Source organism: Struthio camelus, chromosome 2 (genome assembly GCF_040807025.1).
Source record: "Struthio camelus isolate bStrCam1 chromosome 2, bStrCam1.hap1, whole genome shotgun sequence".
NCBI classification, from domain to species: Eukaryota; Metazoa; Chordata; class Aves; order Struthioniformes; family Struthionidae; genus Struthio; species Struthio camelus.
The window spans coordinates 70555634-70582181 of record NC_090943.1 but is presented as its reverse complement, the minus strand read 5'-3'; the positions used below and the strand labels follow the sequence as shown (position 1 = coordinate 70582181).

Below are 26548 nucleotides of genomic sequence, written 5' to 3'. Positions count from 1 at the left end.
GTAAAACACCTGAAAAGATCTGATTGCAAGCAGGTCTTCTAAACACTGCATCTCCTTAAACTCATAACTTAAATCCTTTTCAAGAATCAAAACATTTCACACCAGATACAGGTATCCTTATCCTCATTATCCCCATCTCTTTCAACAGGAATTTATTATCCATACTTTTTAAAGGAACAATTACTGTGTGAATTGGCTTACATTTCATAGTGCTCTGCTTCCTAATGCCCCGAACACTGCCTGACAAGATTCAGCACCTGGCCAGCAAACGAAGAACGGGGAAAATTAATCGATAAGAGGAGCTGAGCACATTGTTTGGTGGAAACTATTGTAGAACCAAAGACACCAGCTCACATGGTAGGACTCTGGACGTCTTAAGAGAACGTCAGGTAACTACAGCTGTATCAGTCAGTGTACCCAGCCTGTATTTTATCATATGCATATACATGCATATCCAGCCTTTACTTTATCATATGCACACCTAAGTGATTTTGAACTAGCAGATCCTACAAACATAACCTGCAGAAAAGGTTTTAAATTAGAAAAAAAAATGCTACATGTTTGAAATGAAGCAGTACTGTAGTACCTACCTGAGCACATCTTGAGGTACGTATTTCAGATTTGAGAACATTCAACTCCCTCTTCCAGATCACAGATTATCTGGATTATTTTGTTAGTTCACTTTACATTCATTACTAGGATTCACAGTAATTCCAAAACAGCAAGAAACTCAGGTTATTAGTTGTGCACGTTCAAAAGGGGAAGAAAAGGCTCTTTTGTCATACCATACGAGTGTCTATATAAAAGAAGGAAAGTATTTCCCCTTTGCAGTTCCAGAGAGCGTCACACAAATCAGTGACCACAAGTTGCACTCACAATACATAAGATGACTCTTAGATCAGACCTAGATTTAAAACTCCCTCCATAACTTCATTTTTTAAATCCATCTCCCTCAAAAAAATTAAGCGCTTTAAAGCCCAGCAAAATAAAGCTAGCATATTCCAAATACAGTATTTTAGGTCTGGAAAGGGCATCAAGGTCAACCCCCTGTTATAAAAGGCAAACCCCAAGAGCAGCCTTCTAAAGGCAAACGGTGATCCTGCAACTGTGGATTATGCTGGAAAAGAGCTGGATACCACCAGCATTACTGCCCTGTGAAACTCAAACCCTTACAAACTTATAATTACAACAGATATTATGCCCGAGGGAAACAGGTATGATTGCACTGCAGAATTACAAAAGGCTAGGTTATAACTGAATGAAACAGGCTAACCAGTTTCCCTCCAGCAACCCATGAAGCATTCATGTCATGATAGCAGCTATAGCCAAATGACACAAAGTGAGCTCTCATCTTTCTTAGTTGGCTTGCAAAAGTCTTCAGATAAGCTGGCGATCGAATGTCAGTTACTGAAAAGGACCCGGAGTAATATGAACTGGGAATAGCAGCATCAGACAACACAGGGCAGTGCTGCTGCTGATTAAGAAACAGCCTGGTCCCTATGCAACGGTCTACAAATTGAGCGGGAACATAGTGTTAGATGAGACACGTAACTCTAAAATAAAATGATTCCTCAGTTCCACAATCAAAGTAGCAACCGCAAGGATAACATAGAGAAATTCCACAATAACATCAAAAGATGCTGGGAGCTGCTCCTTAATGGGAGCAACGACTCTGGATTACGTCCATCTGCTCTGCTAACCCAAGAGCATAATTGTACTGTGAAGTCCACACACGACAAGTCATACAGCAGAAAGTGACTTGCGAGTGAGAATGGCTTAGCAATAAACTTGTTTTTAATCCATTTATTAGCCATCAAGGTGATATACTTCAATGCTGCCATTATATCTGCAGATGTAAACTAGATGAATGTTATCATCACTTCAAAAAGTGCAGCTCTGCCACGGGAGTAAACAAATCAGTATTTCAAAACCTCTAAAGTAGCAACACACAAAAGGTATACACTTCATTTTCTGCCTTGGCAGATGAACTTGTAAGCGAGACTTCCATTTACATGGGACAACACGGACATGAGATAATAGCTCACCCAAGCCTTTTTCAACATTCTCTGTGGATTTTTGTTCCCTTTATATTTCACACTAATAATATCCTCTGCGTTCATTTTAGATACATATACCACAGAATGTAACAATAACTGTCTGCCCTAACCTAGTCTATGTAGATCATCAGTTTACCCAAGGCTTTTGACTGTTTTATCTGCATTCCCTCCTCTAACTCATCTCACCTCTCCCAGCAACTCATCCATCTGAACTGACACTGTCAACAAGCAAATACACACATTCCCTTTTTCCCCTGTACAGTGGGAAGTGTTTCTGCAGACCACACTGTCCTCCAGCCCTGGATGGCTAATAGTTATTCCTTGGTTCAAAGACCAGTCATTCTGGGTGAAGAATTACGCTTTGGAGGTTAGAGGCATAAATTTTTAGCATGAGAACACTCATAAGTGCTCATGATCATCACTAACTGCTAGCAGTATATCTGCTGGAGGAGCCACTTTTTGACAGTCTTGTAACAGCTCTGAATAAGTTTCCTAATATATTGATTACGAGGCTTGTGGAGAACTGCAAAGTATTTCCAAATAGATTGTTACAAATAATCCTGAATCACTGTCATTCATCATGCCTTTATAGACATTGTTAGCCTACTTAGATAAGAGATTGACTCATCAGAACATGAAGTTAACCAGAGCCCAGGCTGGCCCTTGGCTTTGGAGCGAGATTGAGAACTGGCCTACAAGTGTCTTGAATATTTTTTTTCTTTCAAGATTTATGTATCACTGACCAACCTTGAAAAATCTTGCTCTACTCAAGGTCCTCAATGATATCACTTGAGTATTAACTAGTAGATCAAATACCAGAAAGTATTTTTCTACTGAAGCCATTAACCAGAAAGTCTTGCACTGTCTGAGGTTCTCCATCTGCCTTCGTATTCCTTGGCAGCAGCCAAAAAAATCCCATTGCCCTCTCTGACTTTTAGCAGCTTTAAGTAGTTGAAAAGAGCATCTTGACTGAGACCCCCCCTGCTTTGCAAGCAATGAATTTCTGCCTTCAAGTCTTGGAGAGAGTTCAAGACTCAGTGAGTTTTGCCAAATTAATTGCAGAATAAGCCTTCCAGCTTCACTATTCCAGAAACATATAGAAGATAGGACTGTTCTGTACAAGTCAAAGCCTATAGGTCCACCCTATTTAGCTTTTGTCTTAATCGTTTGGCAACACATTAAGAACTGAGAAGCAATACCATTATATTCCTGTTTGCTCCCATTATTTGCAAGGCCATGCACTAGCACTCAGTAACAAGAATTACCACCAGAAAATGGAAGCTAATCTGCCAGTCAGAAGGAGTAGGATTAATCCTATTAAATGCAGAAATCCACAGCAATGCGAGCCACACCTCACGCTTCCACATTTCTCAGAGATTTAGGGTATGATTTTTCTCATCCTATATTAGATGCCTAAAACAGACCAGATGAATCTCATCCTAATTGTACTATTTCTCTCAGCTGACTACACAGAGAGCCCAAGATGACTAGTTCAGACACAGATACACAAAACTAGCGGAGACTAATCTTACTCAAAAAGCCTACAAATCACCAGTAAGCTCTCTCTCTCTGTAGGAAAATCCAAGATATGTCAGGAAGAGTGTTTACAGTAGAAAATATACAACCTGTAAAAATTGGTGAAAAGTTATTTGAAATACTGAATTATAGAATTTTACACATCTTAAAGCAAGGACAATTAAAAAAAAGGAGACAGTACAGAGAGAGCCTATCAAAATAACAAAGAGAATAAGAAGCTTACCTGAAGAAAGACATTTCAAAGGATTCAATCGGCTAAGCATCACAAAATAAAATCCAAGAAAGTTTCACATGCAGCAGGGAGGGAAAGCTATTTGAGCTAAAGGACAATATTAGCAATAAAACAGATGAGAATAAATTGGCCTTGAACACACCTTAACCAAAAATTAGAAGAAGTTTACTAATTATCACAGGAGTTAAGCTGTAGAACAGCCAGTCTGCAACAGGGCAAAGAGCCCAGCTAAGTTGAAGATGGACTATGACAGCCTTATGAAAGGGATTTATAGTACAGCAGCTGTGATGGCAGGGGGAAGACACAATGACTCAGGAGCTTTCTTCTATTCTTACACTCAAAACTGAAGTTTCTACTAAAAAGCAAAAGTCACACCAGTCTAAGAGTGAACAGCACTAGCATGTCCACGTAATTCAAGGTACAACTTCAAATCTTTCCTCCTCTTTCCCCATCTCAAGCCCCGCTACCTCCCCTGACTCTAAACCACCAGGGCCAGATAACAACAGGGCTACTTAGCCTCTCTTCTAGCACATCACAGTCACTCTGATACCAAAGAGAGTAAAAGACAGTTTCCTCTTCCTTCACTGCCACAAAGAAGATACTAAACGTTTATTTATGCAGCTGAAAACAATTTGAATTCAAGCCAGCAGCACCCTTATTTATGAAGTATATGATACTGGATTTCAAAGCTAAACGATAACAGAAATCACTCTGGTAAAGTGCTTTCTTTAGGAAAACAAAGAAAGATTATTTTACAGCGCTATTATAACTAATCACAGGACATAAACTAGAAACCACATGCTATTGCTTTTTACAAGGCAGGTTTATCTCACCAGAAGAGTTAGCTTTTCTTACTCTAGCACAGCTCCACAGCAAAATGAGCAATGGTACTGGCTGCTGGGAACCAGCTCTCTGTCTGTAATGAGAAGATAGCATTCACCTGGATCTTCCAGGAAGGTTCTCCTCCTCTTTGGGAGGACAATCAAGTATCAGAATTAAGAAAGCAAAGGAGCAGCATCTGTGGACGTGACACTGATGCTTAGAAAAAAAGATTCTTAAATTTTCTGGGAAGGCTGTGAGCACTTGATGAGAGCATAAGTCACCTAAGCAAAATAAAAAGCAACACAGAACAGCTGCAATGCCAACAGTGAGGTATGAACTAGCATAAAAGTGGAAATAGTTACAGAAAAGCTTTCAAAAAAGAATGGAGGGACATTCACATAGTGCCATTTTTCTCATAAACCTCAGACCAACGCTCCTCTCCGAAGAGCTGACAGCACCCTGAAGCACACCTAATTCTCAAATCAAATGTGCCTAGCTCAGAAGAGGCGTGACGTGCCACTGCCACTCTTTTTGGCACCCTGCGTTGCTCTGCTCTTCCCTCCTAAATGGAGCATAAAGGTAGGGATATTGCAGACCTGTGACTGTGTGAAACCAGCTTACGAGGGAGATGAATGCACAAGGGGTGCTGCTAATGGTGGGTGGAAGGTGTCCTGTGTGGCCAAGTGCCATAAGTAGCCTGCTGTTGTTTTGTGGGGGAGAAAGAACAGTGACGGGTCCAGGGAAACGTGGTTTGGGGCTGGTGGGGAGTGGCGGTGAGGGCCTTGTGTAGTCTGTGGTGTTAAACACAGTGGATGCTCTAAGGGGATGTGCTTATTATGTGGTGTACCAAAAGGTAATGTGAACGTCCTATTTAGCTATGATTAAAGGAAAAGTTTCTTCAGACAATTTAGCGGGGAAAAAAAGTTATTACTTAACGGACTAGAAGGGGACTCAGGACAGTGCTCGTACCCCCTCACTTCCAGCATCTAACTCATTTTGGTGAACCCACATTGTTTTCAATGACCAAAATCACTTCTTTTTTCCCCCTTTGATTGAAAAAAGCAACCATTTAGCTCTTGCTGCAGCTGGAGTCTGATCTCACAGCTCTCATGAGACAACAGTGGAGCATAATTTGCTTGAGTTGTTACTGCAAGGGGAACAGCATTTGCATAACTAACCTTCTTTCACCTGATTAAGCACTAAAAGACTCATGGGGGCAAATCGCTGAACCCAAGCAACTTACTGAAAGGGTTAAAAATAGTAGAGGGAGCCAATTAAGTGACTTTACACGATCCCCTAACAGCTTGATGCTAGTCCAAAACCTCACCAAAGACTGTAGAGACAGTCAAGAAAACCTCCCTGTGAAGAAAGAACATAACGTTATAAAAGGGAGAGATCATGTAAAGTTCCCCCTCCAAAACACTACTGACCATTTTGTGAAAGTCTACAATGACTCTGTAGTTTTTTGAGAACAAATTATTTTTCCAGAAAAATGCTGGTTCACATTTTCTCAAATGTTAAAAAGAATCATTGCTGCTCTTAACCAATTTTTTCCCCGCTAATTGCAATGCAGCTGCTATTAGCAAATTCCCCTGGTATCTCCAGCTTCCACAGTGATTTGAAACCTTGCTAATGTTTCTTCATTTTGTTTCTTCTTTAGACAGAGGTAAAAGCATTTCCTTTCCAACAGCATGACACAGGCTACAGACAGCCTGACGCCAAAGCTCTCTGCAGATCAATATATTTAATGCATTTGAAGTCAGTAAAATCTCCCAGGCTAGTCCAGTGTTGCCTGAGGAAAATGAGAACCAAAAGGCTGGAGAGCTGTGTTTATGGATTTAATATATAATTTTCTTACTTGAGGATCTCTACATTTTAAGAGTCCCTCTACGTTTTAACAGAGTCCAGTTTAAGTTACCTTGGGCTGCAATTTAGAATTCTTTCTCAAAAAGTGTTGGTGAGTACGGAGAAAAAATTAATGAAGTTAAGTGCAGTCAAGTGTAGCTCAAAGCAAGGTTGGGGGGAGGTATGTTTACATGCATAAGGGCAAAGCAGGGAAAAAAAAGTTCCAAAGACTGTGGGGATAAAAATACTTTTAATCCCTTTACAAATTCTCTTTCTCCTCATCTCCCAGATTTATTTTCATCACCTGAATATTGCTCCAACTGCTCTGGCCTTTCCCATGGGCTTCCTCATTTACTTATGATACTTCTCCTCCATGTCATTAACCTTCAGTATATACCACTCCAAAGCCTCTTCCTTCCCCATGGATGATGTTTTACTGTCTCTTAAATACAAAAGCCAGAGGCAATCAAAGGAGTGAAGAAGCCACTCATTCTCCTATCAGACCCATCAGAATTGTTCTCCTCCTTTTCACCCTCAGGAATTCCCCAGTGATTTTCATTCACTCCACCTTCTTTCTTCCTCCCTCCCACTATCCAAAACGATATAACTAGAAAAAAAGAATACGCCTCAGTTAAAATAGCGGCCATACTTTTGTATGCTACATTGTACCATGAAAAAAACATGATTATGTATTAGGCTAGCCTATAAAAATCTATTATACTACAGTGCAGTTGCTACCTAATTGATCTTTAAAAGTTGCTAAATAATGGTGCCCCAAGTTCACTACTTCACTCACAAAACAGAAGCATTTTCATTGCTTACAACTGGAAAAGCAACTTAATGAACTTCAGCTTTATGTATAACATTGTCTGGGCTGCCAGAAACAGTATTAAAATCACATCTTCGACCTAAACACAGTGTTAGCTGTGACACTCAAACAGACACTGCTTTAAATACAAATATTAATTATTTCATGCTAATAGTTTCAGCAAGAACAAGTGCAATTATTTAATCAAAGCAGATGTAGTGGGAGGTAAGCAAGAAGAGATAGCTGATGGTGGCTTATGGGAAACAAGAAATCGAGCCATCTGTATTAGGTGGTTGGTTAGAAAGAGAAATGTTGCCTTTTGGTCACATCAGAAGGTCTGGATATGAAGTTCCAAACCACTTCCACTGCTTTCCTGAATACCAAAAGCCCTGGTTATCTCAATAATATTTACAAAATGTTTACACATTTCACCCTTTCTACAGTCTGTAATACACTTCATACAGTTTTCATTAGAAAACCTGGAAAGTGAGAAATCAGGGTGTATCACAAAATCATTGAATTTAACACCAGGATAAGTATTAGGTGCCGATACATCGTATCACTTGTTCCCTCTCTGAGTGGATCCCGTTCGGTTACAAATGTCCAGCCTGGAGCATTCTTGCGCCCGAGGAAAGTCGGGCCCCTGCCACAAGTTCCAGGACGGCCGGACTCCCGCAGCTCTCGGAACTGGGCCACGCTACTCTAGCCTTCTGTACTGAATCTATCTGGGGAGCAAGGGAATTATATTGTCTGGGTTCAGCACAGCAGAACAGGACAGGATTAAAGGCACTGCTTCAGTGTCTCTTTTTGAGCAATGCTTTCAAGCGTTTGAAATGGCAGAAACCAGCAGCGGGCCCTGCACCTGGGAACTGGGCCTGCCCAGCGCCCTCGCAGCGTCCCTGGACAGCAGCCTGGCTCTCCGTATGTCCCTATTTACCAAATCCAACTGGAGACTTGATCCTTTAACCACAAGCTTTGTGTGATGCCTGTCAAAGTTGCTGAACAACTCAGTGACCAAAGAAGTGATAGATCCCCCCTGTGTACTGTCTCAGAAAAAGCTACCCTCCTGCAGGTCTTGAGGCCTCCAGTGGTTTGAGATTCTTGTGACAGAAAAGTTAAGGCTGGAAGCAAGTAAGCCTTAAAAATGCTTTCAAAATCTCTCTGCATAAACTTCTTTTCAAAGCAATTTGTTCTTCCTAGCTGTATGCCCCCACTATTCAACAACGCATAACAGAATATACACATTTTAGAAAACAAGGACCGTTTCCCTGGTGGCTATTCTTCCTCGTCATCTACAGAAAGTGGTTTTAGCTCATGCTTTCTGAAGAAATAGCTGTAAGGTCACATAAAAGCTACACGCTAAAAAGACAAAAAAGATGCATTTTGAGATATAAAAAGAGGACCTCTTCTGTTTCAACAGGGCTCCTGCTTGGGCACCAAAGTTTCTGTTACGAACTTGCACTCTCAAGGAGCTCTACTGTATTTGCTGTATATTACATTACAGGTCCCAAATTTGCAAGTGGCTTCCCAGTCCACAAAAACGTCTTTTTAATCTTTTAAATTTAAGAGTGGTAGACATAACACTGTAGCATCTAGAGAGTCCAACCACTACTGAGTCAGACATACAACAGATAAAAATACTTTACCTGCAAACTCTTATTATTTTAGATGTCTGTACCCCACAGTATCTGATCTGCTTGTGGACCAAGGACCATATTCTTCTCTGCTGTACATAGGAATGGCTCAACAAGTTGACTTCAAATAAGCTGTGCCATTTCATTCCAGCAAAGAATTTGCCCCAAGCGTCTTGCTAACACTTTTTTTGATCATAAACACTAAAAGGGCAGCAAGCCTCAAGCTCAAATGAATTAACATGCTAGGTTTCTAAGGCTCAGAAAAAGCTGTGCAGTCTACTGTGAAAAGAAGGCATCTGTCTGCAGAAGGAAAAAAACCCAGCATGCTGTCAAAATAAGCGTGTGTATGACAGTTCCAAAATAAAAATGATTCACTCCTAGCACATATAAGGCTAAATATCATGTATAGCATGAATGCTCTTGTGCAGGCCTCTCTTGATGCAAACCAGTCCTGCTGTCTCTAAACTCTGACTCACACAGGGAAGCCCACTGACATCTGTGGGAGCATTCACCTTGCCCACCTCTCTCTCTGCTTCCCAGGGCATGCCTAGAAACACAGCCAACCCTAAACCACCCATCCTAAAAGGCAGCTGATGCTGCATTTATATTTTGTAATCTTGATGCAGCAAAACAAGCTACACAGAGCCTTTCAATGCAACAAGAGGTGAATAAGAGGGTGCAAAGCATTGCAGCTGTAGGCCTGGTTTTGTTTCACATGTTTCATCATTACTCTGAAGGAGTGGTAATGACCAACCATTACTTAGGTCAGTCAGACCTGTAGAAAGCTGTCAGGAAATTTTCAGGAACCTCTCACTAACTGATCTAAATGGGCACTGCAATGGCAGGGAAAATGCCAGGCTGCCAATTAAAGGCCTGTTGATTGAATGAAGTAACAGCAACTTCTCATGCAGACTGCTGGATTTTAAACCAGCTATGATTACTCAAGAAAAGGAAGAAAAAAAAAATAGTAGTTTGACTGTGAACAACTCCCTCTAAAACAAACACACATTTTGCTCAAAACGCAGCAATACCATCCCCAAACAACAATATGAAGAAAGGCAGTACTGCAGTTACGACATTTAATAACTTCCTAGAACACCATGTTCTTGCTGGTTGCCTATCTTAAAACACTATGGCAGAAAAAAAGGAAAAAAGTAAGAATCGCTCAAAAATATTAGAGTAACTAAAAACTTGCCAAAAAGGCAGAGACATGCTACAAAAAGACAAAATAGCTGTCATTTTCTACATGACCATTTCTCAAGAAAACTCTTTTATTCTGCTACAATTCTATAAAGAACTCTTTTTCTCAGAAGTTTCTACTGTAATTGTTGCAGAGCATTAAAACAAAATGGCCCCAATATTTTGAGCGAGACAATGAATATGGAGGAACACAATAGCATTATGCAACAGAGAATGTAAATTACAATACCTTCAAGAGAGCAAAATTAAACTGCATTAAACACTGCTACAAAGGGTCATTGAGTGTTTCTTATGAAGCCATATACAGGTTAAAATATTGAAGACAAAGTGACTTATTTTTTCCACTCAGGCAACAACCACATAGGTGAAGTCAACACAGGAATGAATTCAAACTCCGAACCAGAATTAAAACCTGAGCTATTTCATCCTGCAATAGTCTGGGAAAGGACAGCAGTTCCAGTGTGAAATGCTCGAAGGTGCCATATGTTGGTAGAAGAAGAAAATTTATTTCCTTAATTGGGCTCTTGGTCAACAGGAAACATGGACCACATGCAAACTGAAACGTCTGAATACCAAAACTGACACTAGAAAAACTTGTTCAGCAGCTGCTGAAGCTCATTTCTCACCTTTTCTTATTCCATGAAGTCCCACAAACATCTCCACCTCAGCAACAGGGTGCCCATTTCCCATTCAGGAACCACTGGGATCCTGAAACAACATCTGTGCCCGAGAGGCTCAGATCTGCTCAGGGTACACCTAACAGGCGCAAGCAGATCTGCACTCCTCAGAAAACACGCCTGTTTTCCAGGATACAACCAGAAGAGGTGGCACCCTGTATTACACAAGTGTGCAGCCAGAGCATTCACTTGGGGGGGGGTCTCATTTGGGTGTGAGGGGTCTCATTTCTAAGCTCTCCTCCACATGAAATGGCTTGGACACCCACTTCCCAGCAGAACTGCAAGTTAGTCTGGAAAACAGGAGAGGGGAAGAGCCCATTAGTCCCACTGCAGCTGTGTCAGAGAGCAGCAAGAATGCAAATTTCGGTGAGTGAGCAGGCAGCCTCACAAAAGCATAGCACAGCATAGGGGCTAGGCAACTCAGCCAGGGAGAGAAGAGCCCTGGGTTTCATCAGGGGTCTTGCTCCTAGCACTATGTCTATTTGGGATCTGATGACTAACAGTACTTGCAACAGGGGTGAGGTTTCAGGGCAGTTCCCAAACTCAGCATCAGACTCCTTGTGAAGTCTCTTTCGGGCCCCCTGGCTCTTGCATCCTCACCTGCCCACCTTGAACAGGAAAAGGGACTATAATCCACAGATTAAGGCACTCTTCTTGTAAGAGGCACGGGTCTAACCCTCCCCAGCCTGCAGCTGGCACAGGCCCCGCACGTTCCCCTTCCCAAGCAAAACAGGCAGGCAACAGCAACAACAGCAAAGCCTGACGAGACACCGCTGTGGCGACCTACCTCCAGAGAAGAGTCTGGACACTCTGCAGCCTGTAGCATTGGGCTGCACTCAGCCTTTGCTATGGGCTATTTCAAGGCAGTTCCTGCTGTGGTTGCACGTTTCTTCCCAATGCTGGCACACGCTATGGAGGGAGATTGTGTGTCCCAGTCCTACATCTTTATCGAGTCAGCCTTCCTGGGACTGGCTACGAAAGACACCTGTTTCAGCCCTAAATATGACCACAGAAAGGCAGAGAGACTACATCCTTCCCTCTGTTCTTGCACACAAAGCATTCCTGGCCCAACACTGCAAACATTTCACAATTCTCCCACCAACTGCAAAGGGAAGTGTATTACATCTGCAGTACTTTGATTTAACTCTCCTCTGTACCTTGCAGCTGAGGACAGAAATGTTCTCCTGGTGATAAATTTCCTTAGCATAAGATTACAGACACCAACAATCACGAAGGAAAGAACAAACACTAAAAAAAAAAGGGCGTTACTTAGACAAAATAATAGAAACCATAAATCACTGAAGTGATAGGATTAAATGTGAAACCTTTAATTATGCATTTAATCATTTATCAACTTTTTATTTTCCCTGTAGTAATGTTCATGAAGCTTCAATAAGGTACGAGTTTGAGGGTAACTTTATTTTATACATGGGTAGTAAAAGCAATACACATAGAAATGGTTTTAAGAATACAATTAATATTAAATTTAATCTTCAATTATGCTGATACCTTTACTGAACACCTTTATTGTTCTCAATCATACAGGCCCTCACTTAACAGCATACCTCTCTCCATGCATGTCAAGCCCCTCTCCATTGCGCAGATAGGTAAAATGAAGTAGAACTAAGGAGGATATAAGTGGTGATTTGGAAAGTAAACTACTGTATTAAAATCAGAGAGAGTAACTACATTGCTGAAGAAGATGCTTTGTTATTTACAAAATACAGACAAACCTGCGGCCAGAAACTATATCTGCCCCATCGCCTTTTCTGCAAGGAGGCAAGAAACAGCCGCTAAAGTAGAAAATGCCTCCCAGCCCCTGAATGCCTTTTCCTGGGCATCCCAGCATCCAACCACAGAAAGTAAAGCTGTTCTTGCTATTCCCTTTGAGTTCAGAGTGGGGAAGGGAATAACCTGATTTCTGTAAAGATCATATGCACCAGAATAAACTTTCAGCACTCTCAGAGCAGTTACTTATGGAAAACAAAACAGAACAAAAAAAAAAGCAAAACTGCCCTTCTTCTAACTGGAGACTAAGGCAAAGTGCAGACAGTCTTTGTGCTTCCACAGATCCCCTCAAAGAACACGCAACATGACAAAGCTGACTTTCTTCAAGTCAAAAAATTGCCTGCATGCTAAGAAAAACAGCCTAATGTTATACAAAACATATCATCTGGTCACCACTGTGAAGGCACTATTATAAGGCTAGATATTGTGTTGCATATCACAGAGTTGTTGGCAAGAAAATATCTGTCCCCCGGAGCACCCGTTGCCTTGTTCTACCGTGTTGCAGGCTCTGGCAATTTGCCTCACAATTCCTAGCTGGGGTGGACTGTCACACAGCTAAAACCGTAATTTAATAGCTCTACCTTTTTTAAAAAACAAAAGCATTCACTGGGCTTGGGTTACAGGAAAGGTGGGTTCATTCTACTAATGTAATCTATACTCTGTTCCCCTGGCACAGAACACAGATCCAGACAGGGGCCTTGCTAGTGTTCAGGGTGCAAAGATCAGCAATATCGAATACAGTGGACGTGTGCGCTCAGAGTAATTTCCAGCCATCCAAATGAAAGAGTGCACCATTTTTACTATGTCCTCTGTAGCAACACAAACAAGTAGACGGAGTACTCCAAGATAACTTTCAGGTTTCGCTTGGATTTTCTGCTGTGTATGTTACCTGTTTGGATTTGAGATATCTGACTGAAGAATCAAATACTATCTGTACATGGGACTCCTGAATCTGTCGAAGCTGAAAATAGCTTTCCAAGCTGGACTGTTTATACCTGTCTGGACTTCTAGCTCACAGTTATGATGTGGAGGAAACGCTCTAGTCTTTGCTGAGGTCTCTACCTCTACAACTTTTTGGAACAGGCAAATCCAGAAAGAAAAGGGATCATGCAATTAGGTTTTGGCTATCGCAGCTATCAAGTCAACTACACATTTCCTTCTGAGTTGTTTAATTTTTCCAGTGCATTTAGTAAGTAAGAAAAAATTGCCTAGAGAGGGCACGGAACACAGGCCAAGAAGATCTGTAAGAGTCTACATACACTGAGCACTGAGAAAATGAGCTTTCTTCCTTTTTTTTCTCTTTTTGGATTTCTCTTTGATCATGAGGAGTTTGGACCGATGTGAGGATAGCTAGATATCGCTGTATCATCACCTGTATCTGCAAAGGGCCTCAACCTCTCCTCCTCCCCCAACCAACTAATTGTCTACTCTATTATATCCTGTTCAAGGCTTAAACTCAAAACATAGGAGATGTCTATCTTGGAGTTTACCAACATATTTGGGCACCAGTGTCAGTGACCTGGAAGTAGGTGAAACTCCTACCATCTTTTCCTCAAAAATTACTACAGAGGAAATTCCCGAGGCAAATCTTAAAATAGGATCACTCGCTGTGTACCTAATGCAAGCTTGCGCTACTACTGGGAAGTTTACTCACCCTGCCAGCAAGACGATCTGTAGGTCCTTGGAGTTTTTCTTTCTCTCCTTTCCCTAGTCCACTCGTGCATCAGGTCCCTTAGAGAGAAGGGACAGTCAAATGAACTTACGTTTCTTGCTCTGGGCTTAAGATGGTTTCCTGGGACAGAGAGGATACAGAGACCAAATGTGGCATGGATTTTAAAAGTTTCTATTTCACTGCTCATGTACAAGTGAAGCAAAAAACCAAAGCAATGACCATGACCATGACCAAGACCAATGACCAGCATCTTCTCTGAAATACCCGTTCATTCCCGTCATTCCATTCTCTTTCCTGTGTCCTCTCTAATCTATTTTTCTATTTGCTTTTCAACCTGGAATATCTTCCAAAAGGTTATTCATTGTTTTTGCTTTTTTTGGATACCTACAGACTCCGCCTCTTTTGAGATGAGCTGCTCAGACCTCAATATATTTCACAGTGGTTCAGCTGAAACGTCAAACAGTTTCCCTGCTTTCCTCCCTGGACCACCAAACAAGCTATGGGAGACCAGTTCAAAGTCAAACATGATAATCATCCATGGCAGTTTTCTGCTCCATTTTCTTTAGAAAATGGTGCATCTGGTACAGAAGTGGAAAGAAGAGTTGTTGGAAGGCACACATGAATCACATCCTCTACAGCCACGGTGCTATCACGGGTCAAGTCAAGAAAAGCAAACACACAACCCGCCAAATACACAGCAGTTAAAAACACTGTTAACAGCAGAAGTGGACAAACATTTAGCTTTGCGGGTTTTAGAGTTCCCCTGAAATCATTTTTTCCAAAACGTCAAGTGAACAGCCAAGAGACTAGAATAATTCAGGAAAAAGAAACCAATCAAGAATGGGTAATTTTTTTTAATTGTCTCACAAAGACTAAAACACAAAGGACTTTCACTAGGAATAACTTTGGTGGTAAAATTGCAACCTTTCCTTCAGAGGTTTTTCTCTTAAAGGTTATGGGTATCAAAATCTATCGTCTCACTTTAGATCAGTTATAAAGCCACTCACTATAAATAAAGCCTCGTATATGGCACCTTGTCATTGATTCTCGCTTCAGTGTAATCAGCACTGCAGACGCAGGAAATTCTTAAAATAAACAGCAGTATTCTCTACTTGCTGCACTTGAAAAGGAGTCAGGACTTCTGTATTTTTATTTTAAGATATTTATTGTAATTGCTCATTGAGCAAATTATTTTATTACTGTTTAGACAAACACAACTACTATATCAAAATACAGTGTAACTATGTCAACAGTAATTCATAGTTTACCACTTTCTTTACCGCAAGGCAAATTAAATCATTCTGTTGAATTGAATATATTTCTTAATACTTGAAATAGAATTTCCAAGCGGTAGTGCTGGCATTTATTACTCATAGAACCTGTCAGTATCTTCTATGACAGCTGCAAATACATCAAAGATCTTTTTCTAGATAGAAACAGGCCATACAACCGAAAAACACAGCGCCTCGTCTACTGATGCTATTAAAGAATTCATGGTGCCCGTTCAAAATTTCTGGCTAAAAAAAAAAGTTTCCAGAAAAGTCAAAACATTTGACCAACTTCCAAACAAACACTTCTTTTTAAATTATTATTTTCTGTAATAAATTTACTCACATGCAATATAAAAGTTCTGTTAAAAAAGAAAAACTTTAGGGAGACAAAATATTTCAGTTTCATTCACATTAATTGCTTTTCTGGCTGATAAAGATTTGGGGAAGTGAAGATAGGAAGAGTAGGAAGTAAGAAGGACAATCTGAAAAATCAGCAAACAACATTTGCATGGATATTTTGGCAGCTCAGACTGGAAAGTATCTCCTGAAAATGAAGGCAGCAACAGGGCCTGAAGTGGAGGCCGCTCCGAGGGCAGCCTGCCCAGGGCACACGAGTGGCCCAGCAGAAGGGCAGCAGGACAGACAGGGAGCTCCTGCCTGGGCTCCAGCACCAAAAGGGAGGGCAGAAAAGGAGGAGGTCAAGGAGGGCTCCTGGGGAGCAGTGCAGAACTTCGTTCTCCGGGCCTGTTTGAATATTAGAGAAGCCAAACCTCAGCTGGACTTGATTTGGTGAGGGATACGAGGGGCAACAAGAGGAGCTTCTAGAGGTACGCTGGCACCAAAAACAAGACTGAGGAGCAGAATGTCCAGAGATGCTGCTGAATGTCCATCCTTGGAGATAGTCTGAACTAACTGAACAAAGTCTTGACAACTTTATCTAAGCTGGCCCTGCCTGGACGGGGAGGTTGCATTTGATGACCTCCAGAGGTCTGCTCCAACCTACATGATTCTCTGATTCTATGAAATACTTAATTTGCCTGCAGTTTTTTCCCCTCCAAATAAAAGAAGATAAAAAGAAGGTGTGAAATTCAGAAAAAAAAATTAAAGTAATAACTTTCCCCACATTTAATACTTTTCTGAAAAAAGAGATGCTGAATTTTCTGATAGAAAATACTACGAGTAGGCTAAAACTGTTAAGATCACCACCAACTGCATTCTTATTTTTTATCTTTTGCTCTCTATTATCACTATGATTTTGGGAACCTACATGATTACCTTTATGATTTTTCCTGAATTAATGCAGACTGATGAAACTTTCAAGATTAACTGGTGGCCTAAATCTTATGAGATTCTTGACTGATCTGTAGCTCCAGTCATGGATGCTCAGCAAAGGAGGGGCAGAAGAGCCATGCCTGGCCCCTGCTCCAAGGCTAGAGGTGCTAGGACAGATGGGCATAGTTTGGACGGCAGCTTTAACTGCCATATACCAACAGTCCACACATGACACTGTAACAGTTAGGAACTGGTGGTCCCTGGTGATCCTGAGTCCAGCCTTCACAGAAGGGTTTGAGCAAGTGAGCTGGGGAATGCTTACAGGGCCTTTCACCTGGCCTGACCTTCCCCTGGGCAGAAGGGGGCACTCCCTGGGTGGCACGGACCAGCATCACAGCAGGGGCACTACTGTTCTTCCAGGTGCCTGCTCCATCTGTTCTTCCTCCTTTACGTCTACATGTATACCCAAGACAAAGAATTTAGCATCATATACTCTGCCTGCCTGAGTAAGCAGCTTAATTATTCAGACAAAATATCATTGATTTAAAGGTGTCTGAACATATGAAAATCAGCCTTGCTGACCTCATTCAGAAGGGCAGCCAAGCTTCTTAAGGGATTGCCAGCTGTGTTCCATACGTTGCTATTCCCTTATTTATTTCAGGACCATTTAATACAATAAAGCACAACTTCCAGTATTTGCATAAATGCAGCTTCCTTTGAATTCAAGAACAGCACATATACATCCACAGACAATACAGGAGTCAGAGAAGCTAACAGAAATGATACAAAAAGAAAATGGCATGTGCAGTTTAACGTCCACTAAAATGAACAGCGGCATATACATCTATGAACGTGCTACCCTCAAATGTGAAGAAAATCACAAATTGCCTTGTTGTTGTCTTCTTTCTACACCATAACTGCAAGTTTTTCTATTGTCATTTCATGGCATCGTTTTCAAATAAGCCATGCCTTGCTTTCTTCAGTTTTTCCGAGTTTAAACATTTAGACAATGGACAATCTTCTTCCCCAGCGTTCACTTCCATAACAACAGACGTTATAAGACAGTGACACTATATACTACATTTATTAAACGTAGGAAACAGGTTCTCAGACTATAAATAGACCACATTACTCGTTTTACTAGTCTCATAATAGTTTGAACACCAACCACTTGCAGATTCAACAAATATCCAAAAACAGCTGCTCAAAAAGCCTTAAAAATTAAGTTCCCAAATGATAATAGCTAATGCTGTACATCCCTACTCGAGTTACAAACAATATGTACACTATATTTACGCAGAAGAAACCAGTATTTAAAACTCTTACATTTATCATAAAAATAGATTTTGCTACAGAAAGCAGTGCCTTCCCATAAGAGATTTACAATTGATTAAATAGGATGGCTTGTCCTAAAACACTTACATGATTGCATGCAAAGAAAACAGATGGTCTGTGTTACAGTAATTTGATTTCTTCCAGTAAACATTACTCATGATATAGAAAAGGCTTATGTTGATCTCTTCCAGAATGATGTGTGTGCTTTGCATCTCTCTTTAAATGAGGCCTGTAATTCTGTTCAAGAAACAGCACAGCAGCTCTGGTTTCCCAACAAATCAAATAAAATCAGGTAGTCTAATGCATCATCCCTCACTTAAGAACCTGACAACACAGAGATTTATTTTAACTTTTGCTCTCCCAAAAGTACTTAACACGGTACCACGCTTTCCTCATTTACTCCTCTTGTTAACGCTTCTTCATACCCAAATCAGAATGCCACTTCTACCTTTATCTGTGCATAAGAGGAGCGCATTAATGCAAAATACAGTACCTGCTGTCTTCTGGCTTCATCTAACATTCTTCTCCTTATACACCTACAGGTGCATAAGATGGAAAAAAATTCTTACTGGTATGTTTCCATCTGTCCACCTCAAATTTGGCACTATCACTTGAGTCAAACAAAGAACTCTGCTCAGGAAACTTAGGCTCCCACATTTCACTGAAATGATTCTACTCGAGCTTTACGCTCTCCAAACACCGGATGAAACGTGGTCTGCCTTTGTAAGGCAGACAACCTTCATAAGGTCGTCTAAATCACTGAAGTCCTTGGGACCAAACTGTGGATGGGAACTCTATCATTTGTTCCCACAGGATGACAATCTGGGCTGATAAAGGATGCAACTTGCCTTTTATAGATCTTTCGCCTGCATGCGGCTGAGTACAGACAGATCTTTCTCACAAGCACAAATTTAACCCCAAAGTGTACCTTTAAATCTGGCCCTGGTCTTCACTGGGGCTTTACGTTGGGGTATGTTTCATCATCTGCAAGTAGTAACATTCCAGCGGGGATGTAGCACTATTTGTCATTATCTTGTCCTGTTTGATTACCGTCACTTCACCCTACTGGCCTATACTCACCCCAGCCAACTGAAGTAAGGGCACAATCCTATTAAATGCTTGCTGGGAACACCCTAAGCTGCTGCTCGTCAGCGGGAATTAAGAGTTCTCAGCACATTGTAACAGGCATTCAGACCCTGGAGAAATTGGGCTCTTAATTAGATATTCCCTTATGACATTGTGTGATTATTTAATGTTCTGACAGGACATCTCAGCAATCTCACAGGCCCTGCATTAACTGTCCTAGAAGAGCTCTTTGCCAACTACAATTTTGTGAAACCTTTGTCATGCTTGGCCATGGAAGCAAATTACATTTCATGGAGCATATGAAATGATTCACCCAATGAACTGGCTGAATTATATAACATGAACGACTGGCCAGGCTCAAGTCGCCCAGTTTTAAGTAGCTGCTCCTGCTCTGTCCCTTTCCTAATCTCCCTTGCATGTGCTCTCCCCTCCATCCCTCCATGCACGCTTTTTGTTGTCCCACTCACTGCCAGCGCTCAGCAGTAGTGGCAATCTTTGTGGCAATGTGGGATGATTCATCACACAGCCTACGTGAGTCAGAGTAATACTGCTAGAATAGTCCCTTATTATAAATTTCCCTTTCTCCTATCTGGCTTATCGGTATTATAATATTTTTTACTCACATGTAAAGTTCCAATTTAAGCCTTATCCTTCCAAGGGCTGCTGAAGTTTTCTAATCAGGATTGAAGAGTTAACAAAACCCCAACACAATAAAAATTTCTGCCTTGCAGCTGATCCCATGTTATCAAACACATTAACAAAACCTACAGTAAGTATGAAAAAGTGTAAATAAACAGAACAAATGCTGAATGAGTTAATATATCACCTAACAAATGTATGCCTGGTCATTTTTATGTCACTTCCTATGCATAACAGGTTTAGGCACACTCACCTTAAGGAAAGGGTATAGCATCAAATGTTTTCAATAAGATTTTAGCAACCATGCCATTCTGAATACTGCATACTGGTCTGGATGTACAAATTAATGATGCTTAGCAATCAGGATTCACCTCCCCTCCAGCTTGTAGAAAGAGAAGCGAGATAAGGAGTATTTAGACAACCTACTTTTACTTCTATGCCACCCAAATATCTACCTCAAGCCCAAAGACTGTAGTTCGTCTGAGAGCATCAGCTATAGACAACTGAAAGGGCTGCTGCAGTTAGAGAACAGAAGCAACAATGACTCTCACATGAGAGGCATTAAAACACACTCCAAAGGTTGAATTTTTAAGAGAAGCTTTATTGAACTCCAGATTTCTCCATCCCTGCTGGGCAGTTCTACGTGCTTTCTAATTCCACTACACAGAAATCACAGCATTTGCATGCTCTCTGCTAAGGCTTGTCGTTTTTATGCTTGCAACCATATGCCTCTTTTTGACAGGCATACTCAATTCCACTCATTTGTGGTCACAGTTTCTACTAAGTCCAGCTCTAAGAATTTGCTGGCATGGAGTCCCTCCCAGCTGCCTGCCTCCCTCCCCGTCCGCCTCCTCAGCCAAGAGTCTGCTTTACTTGCTTACCTTTTTGGAAGGCTTTTTTCATGCTTCTATTGTTAACAAAATTTCCATCGACTACATTTGTTTTCATGAGCCTTCACGTCTCTTAAATTGTGTCTTATGAACATCATCAAATCTGCTTCCACAATGAGGAAACTATACCTTCAGATAAATCATTCTACCAACTAGTTTCGACTCCAAAAAAACCAGTTCATTGAGTGCTTTATGCATTCTGGCAAGCATCTGCTTTGCCAGGAGTGGATTAAATAACACTACCTCTATTACTCTAATAGTGTGGGAGATCATATGAAATATTTATATTGTGAACTGCAGGAAAAATGCCTGTTCTAAATTATGCTCCGGAAGCTCAGTAAGATCTTATATTGATAGAAAAATACCTCAGTTTAAATAACTGCGCAATTTTCCTTATTCCTTATTCTACGAATCTCATGTCATTTTGCTGTTTTCCCCTTGGGAATGTGATCTATTTTAGTAAGTACTGTTTTCCATGTTCAAGGGTTTCCTGTATACTAGTACAAACATCTCACCCACATCATACTGAATCACAGGGCCAGCATAAAGATACCTATAAAAAATACAAATGCTGTCAGCGCAGATCAGCGTTCTGCCTGAGCTTCTGCATTACTCTACACAGGGCATCAGGCATTTGTCAGTACACAGCTCTGAAAAAAATTTGCTTAGGGGCCCACTTTCAGCCAAATTCACAAGCAAAAAGTTTGCAGGTGCAGTTATTTGCAGACACTGTATGCGCAAAATCCCATCAATGTCACAAGCTGGCACAGATCTGCATGTGCAAGAATAACATGGATACACACTGAGTATCCTGAATACCCCCCCCCCCCGAGCTGTATTCTTGATTTTATCGGGGTTACTCCAAATCACTATGTGGGTATGGCATGACAGTTTTAGGATCACAAGTCCATTCTCACAGAAGGCCCTTCTTTCAGAAGGTTCAAGTTCTAATTTAAAAGGCATTTTTCTAAAAACATGGCTAACATTATGCTTTTTCCACATTTCACAATAAGGCAGCACAAAGTGGTTTGGATTAGATTCTGCAACCTGCTAAACGTGCTGTGTCCTGCTTGTGCAGCTCCAAGACACTACGGCATGAGGAGAAATGGTACAAGCCGTTTCAGTTAGTCTGAAGCCACCGCTGAATCTGTGCCAACTTTCCTGTTCACTTCAGCTAACCCTTCCCTCAGGTGGGATCATCAGCAAGGAGAGGAATCAGGAAAAGGGCTGAGGGAAGGCAAAGTGACACACATCACAGAGAGCACCATGCCTGCCCCTTCGCTGGTAGAAGGCACGTAGAAGGCACTAAAAGCAACCCCACTGCAGATCCCCAGCATCCTTTTACGTGCAATGGGCAGGAAAGCTCTTTACAGGTGGGTGTCCCAGATAACAATTAAAGTCTGTTGTTAGACCAGTGTCCAAGGTAACAGCACTTTTAGCAGCTTTGGAAAATCTTCTCCCCACACTGTCACACTTGGTTCTATTTACACTTAGATCCCCTAATAAAAACAGCCATGCAGTGCTGCCCTTATGCAAGGTTCACCTCCACAAGTGAAGGGTCATCCCCTGCCTTACTCCTTAGCCTTGCTTCTATTAGCGACAGCAGCATGGGAAGGGGCGACGGGAGGAAGGGAAACAGGCAGGAAATAAAGAGCAGGTTTTCCTTGACTCTCCTGCCCTTGTAACTTCTTCCTCAGCTCCAGCACTACCACTCAGCAAGGGCAAGAGAAGGGGGAACAAGGCCCGTCCTTTCTAATGAGAGACTGTGCATTAAGCAGGACCTGCCCTTTCTGATCCTTCTCCACTGCTGCTCCTACTTTTGTGTTTCTATAGGCAGCTCCCACTGCAATGTCCTCCAAAACTCCTTCTTTCTACCTCCTCCTTGCTGAACTGGGGTGCCCCAGAGCACCTCCCACCCGCTGGCTGCCGACCCTGCCTGCCCACACTGCAGCCTAGTTACGCCTGCTGCTGAGATCCAGTGCACCCAGAGAAGCAGCTGCTCTGTCCATTTATCCTTTTGGGGCTGAGTGAAGGGTCTAGATACCTCATACTGTCCACTTCAGCAGATCCAAAAGCACAAAGTAGATCCCATTCGGAATCAGGATGATTTGCCCCCCAAAAGATCAATCATGCTATTGTAGCCTGTCCTCTGACTTTTAAAATTCCCTCTACTCAGCCAACGTGTGCAAAAATTTCAGTCTTAAAAGTCAGCCTTGAATGCATACAAAATGCATGCCTCTCCTCGGCTGTTTAGACAGCGGCTACACTGACCGTCTGCTTACATCTTCCTGGTCTGATTTCTTCTCTTCCCACTTTCTGAACCTGACTCTCATGCTAACCCTCACGCTCCTGCACTTTCACCAGTCCTTTTCTCCCTTTCCTCTCAGCAGTAGAGCAATAAAATACAGCTAGAAAAAGTAGCAATGAACATCCATAACCCACCAAGCACTCATCCCATATATTAAGTTTTCAAATGATTTTTCAATAAAGATTTATCAGCGACCTTGCTAGAGGATGGTAAAACACTCAGGCAAATAGCACCTTCTGTAGCTTACTACTTTAATGATCTTAAAATTCATAAGTGAAAAAGAATCAATTCTCTATCATTCACAATATGTAAAACAGTTCTGTACTGCTCTCTTTTTTGCAATTGCCATCAACTGTATAAATATTGAAATTACGCAATACATTTTGCGTATTGCTCAATAAAGACAGTCAGTAATATACTGCTTAATAAATACAATTCCCATTAAAGAAAACAACATGACAATAGAATTATCCAGGTACCTAAAATAATTAATTTCAGATATGTCCCATGCCTGGGACTCTAAAAGTGCTTCCACAAATCTGTTTCTTCCCTATCTGCTTGGACAAGACCTCAGGAAGAACAAGAATCCCTCACCGCTGCTTGAGCAGCCACATCCCTTCGGTAAAGCAGAAGAGCATCTCACATTATTGAGAGAGCTCTTTCCAACAATCCTACAGAAAATCAAGTTGTCTGATTTTCACTTCTATTTTCATCTGTGATAGCACTTTCTTCACAATGTAGACATAACCTTAGCATCAGACACACTCCTGACTGTGTCAAGGTGCCTGCCCCTGATAGTAAGTAACTAAGTATACCGCTGAAATGTCGACAAGGCTGCAGCCTACGCAGGGACTGCATTTACACTAAAATTTAATTTAGACTCCACATTATAGAATCTGGTCTTGGGGAAGGGAAATATTTCAGGTAGCCTGGGAGGGCCCAGTTTCACTTTTCCCACAACAGGATTGTACTCGGATGTGAAGTTGAGCTTTTTATTTTATATTTAAACAGTCTTGCCGACATTTGTATGCTCTGCACAGCAAGGAGGCAGATAAGACTTCAAGTTAAGCCAAGCATTCAGCTACCTAGCACTATGCCCTAAGTGACAAGGAGTGTTGAGTTTTTGTATCCTCTTTCTCTGAAATCTGGCCAACAAATACAAAGAAACAAATAAAGACCAACTATTTGAATAAGAACTAGTCTGTCATGTACGATACAAAGAGAAAATCTATTGTCCTTTGAATTTCCTTGCCCTAAGATCATTGGTGACAATACATTGTCAGCATGCAGAATTCAACTGATGTACTCTTTCTCCCTCTGGCAAAACAAGAACCATGTTCCCCAAAACTGATTTTAATATTAAAACATGTTCAGAGAGAGTCTTTCCAGGTTCTTACTTGGCTTTACGGCTTGTCATAGATGACATGATTCTTAATTAGAGCTCCTTTAAAAACACACTGAATAGATAATACTATCTAGAAAACTTTGATTCACATAGTACATGTCTCTAGTCTTATCATACATCATGCATAGCTGCACTGTATTTTGAAGGAAACTGCTGCGATGTGTTTTCAGTGGAAGAGACACACATGACCGCACAGTCTACAGCAGGTTAGAAAACAGGATTCTGATCTGTGGAAGAAGTTCAGGTAATTAGTCAAAACTGTAATACAGGAATATTTTGCCCCAAACCAGAAATATTTTGGACTAATGAAACACATGGATTTTGCATTACCGTGGAGATATCTCATGGGAGTTAAAATTTAGGTACCTCAGCAGCCCAGGGACAAGGATATTTAGTTTTTCTAAAACTCCAATTTGCCATTTAAAGACTGTGCCACTGGAAATATTCTGGCTGCAGTTCATATAGGAGCAAGACCCACAGCTGCCTACTTCTATCATGTTAGTTTTGGTTTTTAAAGCAACAGTAGTAATTGACCATTTGGTATTGATTCTGACCTCTTTAACCGTTATGTAGATACATTTTCATCCTTATCATTTACTTGACAATGTCAGCATCATATCCCCCCCCCTTTAATGATATGACCGACTTTAAAGATTCATAAATTCATTACTACAGTACATATCAAGGTCAAAAGAGGCAGCATTTCCTTATCAGTATTAAGGACTCGTACAGTTTGCAACAATCCTAGATGAAATTACTCTTTTGTCTTTCAATAAGCAGAAATCTCCTGCAGTGGCAAATGTTCATAATGGATCGTTTCATCTTGGCAATCATCTGAAAAGCATCTAATTTAATTAAAGCTTTAGGACAAAGTGATCTCTCCTTTAACAATTAAATATTTATGTTAACATACATATCATTTAATTGGCATAGCACATCAAAGGATAGTAATTGATTGTACAGGGTGTAAGGACTGGAAAAAATAGTGCAGGTTTAAAAGTCCTTTCTGTATGAAATACTGTAATAAATAATTGCAAAACAGAGTAAGAGCATCAAAGATATAATAATAAGCAGGATTTAAGGCAATTGAGATTTTTTTTTTTGACTAGTAGAGATAGCTACTAGTATGCTAACTGCTAGCAATATAAACCGTATGACAAGTCACTAGAAATGCCGTGCTCAGAGAAGTCACATTAGCAAATGCTGGAATTGAGAGAAAGAATAGGAGCAGAGATTAAAGAAATCCTACACTCAACAGTGGGTCCATGTATTCTTGGCCATTAATCAATGCTGAACACTCGATTCCAGAGCTATGCCAAAGAAGCTGCAAGTGGCATAAGACTATCTATGTCAACATGAACCGTCCAACGAAACAATATCTACAGCCTACATCATCTCTACAAAGATCAAAAGAATGTATCACATTTTATTCAATTATCTGGCAGAGAGAGAGAGAGAATTTAAATATGTGAAAGCCACACTAATTGGAAGCATCATTTTCAGGCTTTTTTCTGCCTTTTTTTCCCAGGGAATTAGAACATATCTGTGAAGGGGAGGAGGTGCGAATTTGTCTGAATTGTTGCTAAAATTAACTTTAAATGTGCAGTTACAGGCCATCTCTACAGCTAACAAGCACTTACTGATACTGTTTTATATAGTAAGAAGATGAGTTCTACACTAACAAGTAGCTCAATGGGAACATTCAAGCAGCTTCATGGGGGAAAAAATCAGAAATTAACCTCTTATGTACTACCTTCTGAGGTCTTAAAAGCTTTATTGTTAAAGCCTCATTTTTATTTCTCTATCAAAGTTCAGAAAAGAAAATCCCCAAATTAACGGGTTTAGACATACACTGCCAATTCAAGGGACTAGCTCTGACACAGCATGATTACCCTGTTATACAGCCACCTGGAAGCAAAGAACCTGTTAAGAGAAGTTGCAAATATTAGCAAATAAAGCCTGTTTAAGCTACAGTTTGAACACTTTAAGCTGGCATGAACAGGCATGTCTACCCAAAGTAGTCCTGGCTATTTCTGTTGTTGCTGCCTTTGTGGTTTTAACTCAGGTCAGT

The 26548-nt window shown here is 41.0% G+C and overlaps 1 protein-coding gene across 22 annotated transcripts in view; it reads right to left on the bottom strand.

Moving 5' to 3' along the window:
• The window catches only part of LOC104145267 (poly(rC)-binding protein 3), a 514282-nt gene that overhangs the window by 394189 nt on the left and 93545 nt on the right, over positions 1-26548 (bottom strand). Inside the window, exon 1 of one of the 22 annotated variants that reach the window (XM_068936222.1) lies at positions 14254-14330. The exons of the other annotated variants lie outside the window; for them this stretch is intronic. The gene's annotated coding sequence lies outside the window, so the exon portion shown is untranslated. Of the gene's footprint in view, positions 1-14253; positions 14331-26548 lie in introns of those variants that run through there. 22 annotated transcript variants of the gene reach the window in all.